The 9,418-nt window shown below is 38.3% G+C and overlaps 1 pseudogene; it reads right to left on the reverse strand.

The window, feature by feature from the left end:
- Nucleotides 1-1,079: 1,079 nt before the first annotated feature.
- Nucleotides 1,080-6,010, reverse strand: LOC123829899 (annotated as a pseudogene).
- Between the last annotated feature and the right edge of the window lie 3,408 nt (nt 6,011-9,418).

Here is a 9,418-nt window from a genome sequence, read left to right on the forward strand (position 1 = left end):
TTATTACCTCTGTCAGCTGAGCATCAACATTTCATTACAATGACTGTGATGATCACAACGTTTTGAGTTTGACTGATGTCCTTCTTGTAAATGATGGTGTAAATATCACCAGAAGTTCAGGAATGATGAAAAGAAACTTTTTGTGCCACTTACATGAAAAGATCTTGAAAGCAGATCAAATGGTGTGATCAGGGGAAAATGGCAATAAGAAAGGAAAGAAAATAGAGAGTAATGAGAGATAAGAGAGCCTAAAGAGAGCAGCTGGATTCTTCCTTTTTAAAATAACTTGAGCCCTGGCTGGTGTGGCTCAGTGGATTGAGCACTGGCCTATGATCCAAAGGGTCACCAGTTTGACTCCCAGTGAGGACACATGCCTGGGTTGTGGGCCAGGTCCCTGGTTGGGGGCACGTGAGAGGCAACCACACATTGATGTTTCTCTCCCTCTCTTTCTCCCTCCCTTTCCCTCTCTCTAAAAAATAAATAAATAAATAAAATCTTTAAAATAATTTGATATGAAAAAAATACTCTCGCCCATTATATTTAACTATTTCCCCCATTTTCCTGATTACTTAGAACTATGAAGGTTACAGTAACAAATTAAAAATAATATTCTTTTTCAACAATAATACTCTTTTCAGTAATGTATTTCTCATTGAAAGGATCTTATTTGGTCATTATTTCATGCATTTCAAAAGCAAACATAAATCATAGGCAGGCATGGCAATTTTAAACTAACCCTAATAAATTATCATATAGTGCAAAGGGTGATTTTTAAACAAAATTTTGCTTTCTTCAGCTCCTCATTTTCTTTTTTTTAATATTTCAGATATTTTTATTTCTCCAAATTTGTTGTTTATCAGGAGTGACTGAAATAAAAAAATATAATTGAGTCCTACCATCGCCATGGAAATGGCTTTAAGAGAAACCTGGTCAGACGAATATTATTGCTTCCCATTTTCAACTAGTAAATAGTTGCCATTGACAAACACATAGCCAACAACAGTCTCAAGAATGCTCCAGATATGTTACATATTACAACATGCCTATTCATGGGGTGGGGGGAGGAAGACTATGAAATAATTTATGTGAACTTCTTGATTTCATCATACAAGACAAGCACAAAAGCACCACCCATGCCTCTGAGAACATTAGACCACACACCCTTGAAAAAAGCTTTGCCTCCTTCATCACAAGCAATTTTCCTCCAGCTGTCAAGCATGCCTATGTACGTGATGTCAGTTTCTTTGAGCTCTGACTGCATCATCATGCGGCGACGAACAGTGTCAAACGGGTAAGAAGTCAACCCAGCCACTGCTGTGACAGACTGTGTAATCATCCAGCTGATGAAGATGTGAGTATTCTTGGGATCTGGGAGCATTTCCTTTGCAGTGTCAGAGATACCGAAGTAGGCAGCTCAGTGGATGATGATACCATGCAGAGACACATTAAAGCCTTGGTACAGGCCCTTCATCCCATCAGAATTGTAGCTCTCAATCAGACAGTCACCAAGGCCTTTGAATTCCCTTTCAGCTGCAGCTATGCCCGCATCAGCTGCTAGGAGGGTACAGGCAAAATCAAGAGGATACACAAAACCCAAATAGGTGGCCCCAGCAGCACCATCTGATGCCAGATTCCCTGCAAAGTAGCTCCCAAACTGGGTCCTCTTGTCCACACCACCAGGACGATCTGCTTCTATTTATCTGTGAAGGCAAAGCTGAGAGTCTAGATGGGGAAGTGTCTGATGACACTGGCCAGGTTACTGTGCCAGAAGGGCAGGACTCCCTGCTCCTTGGGGATATGAACCACGCAATCCGTAATGCCCTTGCATTGCTTATCTGTGGTGATTTGCTTGCTGGCATGCTGCACCTTCAGCAGCAGCTTGACCTGCTTGATGGGCACTATCACTGTCTTGGAGATGGCCACAGTCACTCTACCTGCCAGGCAGTCCTTGGCAAAGGACACAGCAGCATCTGTGATGTTGAAAGAAAAGAAGGAGCGGGAGAACACAGGCCTAGGTTCATAACCAGCTGGGCCTCCGGGGCTCTAGGCCTCATTTTCATTAAGAAACTTCCTAAGTGCTATGGGGCATGTCTCCCTAGAATATATACAATCTTTACAAAATTTCAATTTATTTTTTTATGTTCTTGGAGAGTTCATTATTAGAATCAAGCTCTCCCATGGGGAAGGAGAACAGCACATTAGTTAAAATGAAAAGGCTAATAGAAGCCTTTTTAATAGGCTAATAGAGCTAATAGTAGCTCCTCGTTATTACATGAGGTTGATAATTCTCAGACCCCATGAGCTTTCTTCCATTTCTCCCCAAATGGATGAATGAGGGATTAAGCAATATGGGAAGATCTTGGAGTTGACTTTTCTAAGGAAGCAGTAGAAGAATTTCAGTATTCAAGGGAAGGAAGATATAGGAGGGTGAGAGACTGGCGAGGAATGGTAAAGGGGAGAGAAGAAGAACGAGGCAATCTTAATTCACCCAATAATATAAATAATAACTACATATTATTATATTACATATATTTAATTATATATTAAATATATATTTAAATTAAGTTTATGTTGTGTCTAAGACAGTCAACTTCAACTCTTAAGTCCCTCTTTATCACAGTTTCTGTAGTAATAACTTGTAGAGTATAATATAAATAAAAACTCCCTGAATATGTTATGATGAATAATGGAGGCATGCCAATTACATATTCCCAAAATTTCATATTCTAACTAAATTTTAAAATAACATGAATGAGCCCTGACTGGTGTGACTCAGTGGATTGAGCACAGGCCTGAAAACCAAAGGGTCGCTGGTTCGATTCCCAGTCAGGGCACATGCCTGGGTTGCGGGCTGGGTCCCCAGTGTGGGGGGCTTGCAAGAGGCAGCCACATGATGTTTCTCTCCCTCTCTTTCCCCTTCCCTTCCCCTCTCTCTAAAATAAATAAAATCTTAAAAATAAAATAAAATAACATGAATTATATAAAGGTATTGCTCTGATTTTTAAAGTCATATTTTGTGCCTAACATGAGGTTTGAGCTACCGTTAGTTTATAGCACTTGGATTACTAAATTTAGTAACAAGTCATTGAGCTCCATAAGAAGAGAGGCACTCTAGACCTTTATAAATGTGTTTCTTAAAGTTTAACATACTTAAAAATCACCCAGGGCACTTAGTTTTCTATTTAAATTTTAAAATTTTCTTTTTCTGTGATAAGAACTTCCCAGATTTACACTCTTAACAACTTTCAAATACACAATAGAGAGTATTTTTAAACTATAGTCATCATGTCATACAGTACATCCCAATGACTTATTTAGTGTATTACTAAAGCTGACACTTTAGTTATAAAGTTTGTACTTTTGACCCCTTTACCCATTTCACACTCCACCCCTGACCCACCAGTCTGTTCTCTGTAAATAAGAGCTTGGGCTTTTTGTTTGTTTGTGTTTAGATTGCACATTTAAGTGAGGTCATGTGGGATTTGTCTTTGTCTGTCTGACTTATTTCACTTAACATAATGCCCTCAAGCTTTACCCATGTTGTTGCTAATGGCAAGATTTCATTCTATTTTATGGCCAACAATATTCCATTGTATATATACAGGCATACCTCAGAGATACTATGGGTTCAGTTGCAGACCACTGAAATAAAGCACACATAGCAATAAAGCAAGTCACAATTTTTTGGTTTCCCACTGCATATAAAAGTTTAGGTTTATAATATAGTCTATTAAATGTGCAATAGCATATGTCTAAAGAAACAATGTACATAACTAAATTAAGAAATACTTTCTGCTAAAAAATGCTCACCATCATCTTAGCCTTCAGCTAGTCATAATTTTTGCTGGTAGAGGGTCTTACCTTTAATCTGTGAAAAAAAAAATCACTATCTGTGAGGTGCAATAAAATGAAGCTCAATGAAATGAGGCCTGCCTGTATATACAATTTCTTCATTCATTCATTGATGGACACTTAGGTTCTTTCTATACATGGCTATTATAGATAATGCTACAATGAGTATGACCCATGGACATGAACAAAGAACAGGGAATGCTGGTGGGAGGGGTGTGCAGGGTAGAAGGGAATAAAGGAGAGAAAAAAAGTGGAACAACTATAATAACATAATCAATAAAATATACTTTAAAAAACATAATGCTACAATGAACATGGGTTGCATATTTTTTTTCCATATTAGTGTTTTTGCTTTCTTTGGGTAAATATCCAGAAATGGAATTGCTGGATCATATGGTAGGTCTATTTTTGATTTTTTGAGGAACCTCCGTACTATTTTCTATGGTGGCTGCACTAATTTACATTCCCATCAACAGTGCAAAGGGTTCTCTTTTCTCCACAACCTCACCAATAGTTGTTGTTTGTTGATAGTCATTCTGGCAAGTGTAAGGTAGTAGCTCACTGTGGTTTTGATTTCTATTACCCTGGTGATTAGTGAGGTTGAACATCTTTTCAGGTACCTGTCGGCCATCTGTATGTCTTCTTTGGAAAACATCTATTCAGTTCTTCTGCCTAGTTTTTAATTGGATTTTTTTTTTTGCTATTGAGTTGTACTAGGGGACTTGTTAAAATACAGATTCTGATTAAGTAGTTTCAAGTGGGGCCAGATAGCCTCTAGGTCTTACATGCTCCCATGTGAAATCAATAAGGTTGCATCTATAAACACCCTTAATAAAAGGCTACTGCGTAGGATATGGAGTTGGGAAGATCAGGATTTGAATCAAGGCTTATCTATTTATTTACATTTTCATTTTGACAAATTTAAGTTTTTGTGTTTCAGTTTCCTAATTCGTAAAACTGAAATAAAAGTACCTCTCTGATGGCAATTTTGTGGCTATTAAGTAAAATACTGTTAAAGATTGTGGGCACTAAATGAAATACTAAGAATACATATGTTCATATGTATGTCCTTATTATTGTGACTTGTGACTAGTATGTGGCAAGTTCTTTTTAAATGGTACTTTTATTTTTTAGACAAACTATCTTCTTGTATTTAACATGGCTTTTTGTCTACATCTCAGGATGTCAGATCATTTGAAGAGTTATTTTTTTTTTCTTTGGACAGGATTTCAGGCCTTATAATATATTCATTTTTATTCTGTTATCTAAAGCAAAGAAGATAGAAGTCCTAGAAAGGGATAGAAATTCCTCATAAAATGGATGAGTGCCCTCAAAGCAATCAGCTCCCGGGAATGGCCTGCTTTCATCCTATCAAATGGCATTAAGCTTGTCAGATCAAAACAAGTACAGGGACACAGAAAAGACAGAAAAATGCTGATGCCAAGAAGGCACAATTCGGCTTTATTTTTCTTTTGAAAGAACAGCACTACAAAAACGTAGAGGCTGAATTGTTAATGAAATAATCCTACATAACAATTTAAAAAAAGAGAGGACTGCTCATTATTTCTCATAGCGATGTGCCCGGGCAGCCATAATGTTTCTTTCTTCTTCTGTTTGCTTTATCTTTTCAAATCTCACAGCTCCCTCCAGTGTTGACAGAGGGACTGGACTTTTTTTTAATCAGGCTGTGCTGTATCTCATCATCAAGTCCACAGACTGTACCAGGGGAACTCATTGTACGCATTTTCCAGTCATCAAGTGGAAATTAAAATATTTTATAGTCCCTGGCAAGTGGCAAGAGAACACTGGGAAGGCATTTTCAGGAATAAAGTGCCAGTACTTATTCAAAATAAAGTGTGTATGCATTCATTTTCCTGTTTCAAATGTGTGTTCAGTTATAAAACCACTTGTGTTAGTACTATTATTTTTATTTACCTATTTGGAAACTATTGACATAGAGTCGGCAGTCTATCCCTAAAAATAATTCGCTGCTAATTTTTTCAAGTGGTTATGTGCAATTTATTATGCAAAATACCACTGAGGTGGAGGAGGGGATGGGATAGCCAAAGACCCAGTTTCTCTCTTTAAGGCACATATTCCTGGATGGCATAGGTAAGCCTTGGAAAGAACATGTTACCTGAGCACTGGTTTTGATCATGCTTGTAACTACCCATGTGATCTCTGGGCAAGGAGCTTATCCGGACGCAGAGGGTTTCAGTTGCCCCGCTTATGTATTCAGGGAAATAGACTGGGCCAATGTGTCCCAAATTCTAGTGTTTATAAATTCACCCAGATCATTGTTAAGAGTACAGATCCCCAGACCCTGAAGATTGTGATTCCATAGAATTGGGACAGCATCCAGGAACTTATCTTTTTTGATGAGCACCTTTCCTGCTGATTCTTTGCATGAAGCAAGTGCCAGAGAGGGAGAAATTCCCCCCATATTGCTCTTAGTTCTTGTTTTCTGATTAAAATAAAGTAGATGTAAGACAAATTAACAGGAGTAAAACCAAATTAATGCATGTGCATGGGAGATCATTGAGGATGCTCAGAGAAATGAGTGAAGCAGAAAGCTTTTTAGACAAAGAAATAAATTTGGGAAGATTTAACAGAACAAAGAAAGTTAGATTTGGGTGCTCATTAGTGAGGAATCTAAGCAAAGTTTGGGCTTTGGGTAGTAAATAAGTAAAAAAAAAAAAAATTACAAGGTTTGTTTACATATGCTGCTCTGCCCTGAATTCCCTACCTGTGGTGATAGTGCTGTCTCTCTTGTTAGCTTCTAGGTACAGGGAGGGCACCTTCCATGAGGGAGATTTATGTCCTGCTTTCAGGGGGAACAGAGATGGAGAGGTCAGAGTATTCTTCTTGAGCTGGCCGTTTAAGTAACTTTAATTCCAAATAATGCCGTTGTGGGAGATTTCAGGGTAGCCTGCCCTGGGCCCTGACACAAGCTATGGACATATGGAGACATGAATTTTCTAGGTTTATTTTCTCTAGAAGATTCTATGATTTTATGATTTCATGATTTCAAAAATAACTAAAAGTTAATGAAATGTATAGTATCAAATGTATTATAAGCAAACGCTATTGGAATTTATTAAAGAAAGGACTAATTCTATCTTGAGTGATCAGGGAGGAGTATAAACCCAAAAATATAGATATGACTTGATAACATAGATAATAAAGAGTATAGCAGGTGTAGGTACAGGATGAGAAATATAAAGATTAATATAAGGAAATGCAAATTAAGTTTGACAATGCATCTTTTTCTTTAGAGCATATGGATTATTTAATGAACTAGCGCAAGAAAAAGCTGAAAAGATAGATTAGTCTCTATCAAGAAGAAGCTTGAATTGTGGCGAAGAAGTTGGGGAGATATATATATATATATATGTATATATATATATATATATATATATATATATATATATATATAAAAGAGATCCTTGATTAACATTGATTCACTTAACACTGTTTGATTATAATGTTGATGAGAAAAAAAATTGATTCCTGGCCTAGGCCTCACTGTCTCTGTGGAATTTGCATGTTCTTCCCCATTGGCGTGGGCTTTCTCTGAGTGCTCTGGTTTCCTCCCACATCCGAAAGATGTACTGATGAGGTGAACTGGTGTGTCACATTGTCCCCGTGTGAGTGAGTGTGGGTGTGTGATACGCCCTGTGATGGAAGAGTGTCCTGTGCTGGGATGGGCTCTGGCCACCCACAACCCTGAACTGGCATAAGTGGGTTGGGAAAGAATAAATCATCTTACTTGTTTTTAGTAGTCTTTCTTAAAGATATACATAACATATACATGCATGTACACAACTTTTAATGGATTGCAAAGACACCCATACACAGGGTGGGGTGAAAGTAGGTTCACAGTTGTTCATATGGAAAATAATACAATAATTAATAAAACAAAAAAAAACTGTTTGCCCACCCTGTATGTGTGTGTGTGTGTGTATATATATATAAATATATGCAGTCCATTAAAAGTTCTTGACTAACAAATACTTAAGAGCAATCTTTATATTGGGTAAGGAACATATTGGAAATAGGAGACATGATGCTTGATTAGAGATACCACTCATAATATTTGGTGGCTAAAGTGAGAAATGGGTCACTGACATGTTGTACATTGAAACTAGAGAACATGATTGAGGTCAAGGCAGAGGAGATAGGGTTGGGGCTGGGGAAGACTTCTCTGAGTAGAGAAAACTGTGACTTTGATAGAATCTGCCCTGTTCTCTTTGAAAATTCCAGGAGTTGGCAGATTCCATTTTTGACATTTTTCCATTATAAATCCCCTTCAAATATTCAAATATATACATAGTAACAATGCAGTTGAATTTCTTACACTCTCTTACATTTCTTTCTTTCAGTGTCAAAGCGCTGATGATATTGCACAGCCCTGTCAGCATCCTTTATCTAGGTTTGCACGGACAGGGATTGTGGAGGAGAAGGCCTGCTTTCAAAAGACTGCCAAAGAAGCCCAAGATGTACCATTTTCTCCTTCCCTTCTGACTTGGTCAATAATATTTATGTCTTCAGTGTAGTAAAAGGCGTTCACAGGTAGTTTTTATCTCTCTCCTCCAACCTTGCTCTGACTAAGAATTCTCCCTCTTGTGTCTGCTTCCTCTCACGTATCTTGGCCTATTGCATCTTTTAGGAAGTGCTTGGATGGAAAGACTACAGTCACTGCCAGCCCTTCCCATAACTCTTGGTTTGCACTGCAGTACTGAAAGGTCTCTGGCAGGCATCGATAGGACCATTTACGAGCTGTCATTAAGTAGCACCAGGCATGAGTCACCTTGAGCCTGGCGATTGCAAAGCATCTGCAATTACGGAAGAACTACTAGAAAGGAAGGCCACAGGAATCAGTGGTCTATTGTAGGGCAACAGAATTTGTCACCCCAAAATATGTCTCCTTGGCATAAGGATTTTTTTAGGATGGGTAACTTTAAAAAAACACCAGACAGGTGAGAGGCTCTGAAAACCAAGTAGAGGTTACGTTTTATAGAATCTATTTACATTTGTAAGGGAACTCTCCATTTGATATTTCCTCTGCTGTACCAGGAAGAGGGGGATGACTTTATCTCTAGAAATTCTTATTAATGCAGAAGGCAACTTAAGTCTGCATAAGAACCTTACCCTGTTTACTGTGCTTCTCCTGGCAACATCCCACAACTGATGCCCCCTAACATCTTTTGTCTTCAACCAAAGATGGTATTTAAGGTGGTGGCTTCAGTCATTTGAGGGAGTTACTGAAACTGGAAAAGCCAGCATGCATGCTGCCTGTCACCTACCAGACCCAGTAAGCACAGACAGGGATTCAATCTTTGTGGGCGCTTTATTCAGATGGCCTATGATCTGAGGAGATGCTGGGTTTGAAAAGGTAGTGGGTTTGTACCCTAACAGACTGTCTTACATTTCCTTCCAAGCCAGCCTTTTTATAACACAGAACAAAGTGCAATGAGGGGTTTTGAAATTCAGGGAACATTAGATTAAAATACTGCAGTATTCTCGCCCTGGGCAGGTAGCTGTTCCCAGGGGCAGGTGGATGGGC

Source organism: Phyllostomus hastatus, unplaced genomic scaffold, assembly GCF_019186645.2.
Source record: "Phyllostomus hastatus isolate PE091 unplaced genomic scaffold, TTU_PhHast_1.1 phas_scaffold_12, whole genome shotgun sequence".
NCBI classification, from domain to species: Eukaryota; Metazoa; Chordata; class Mammalia; order Chiroptera; family Phyllostomidae; genus Phyllostomus; species Phyllostomus hastatus.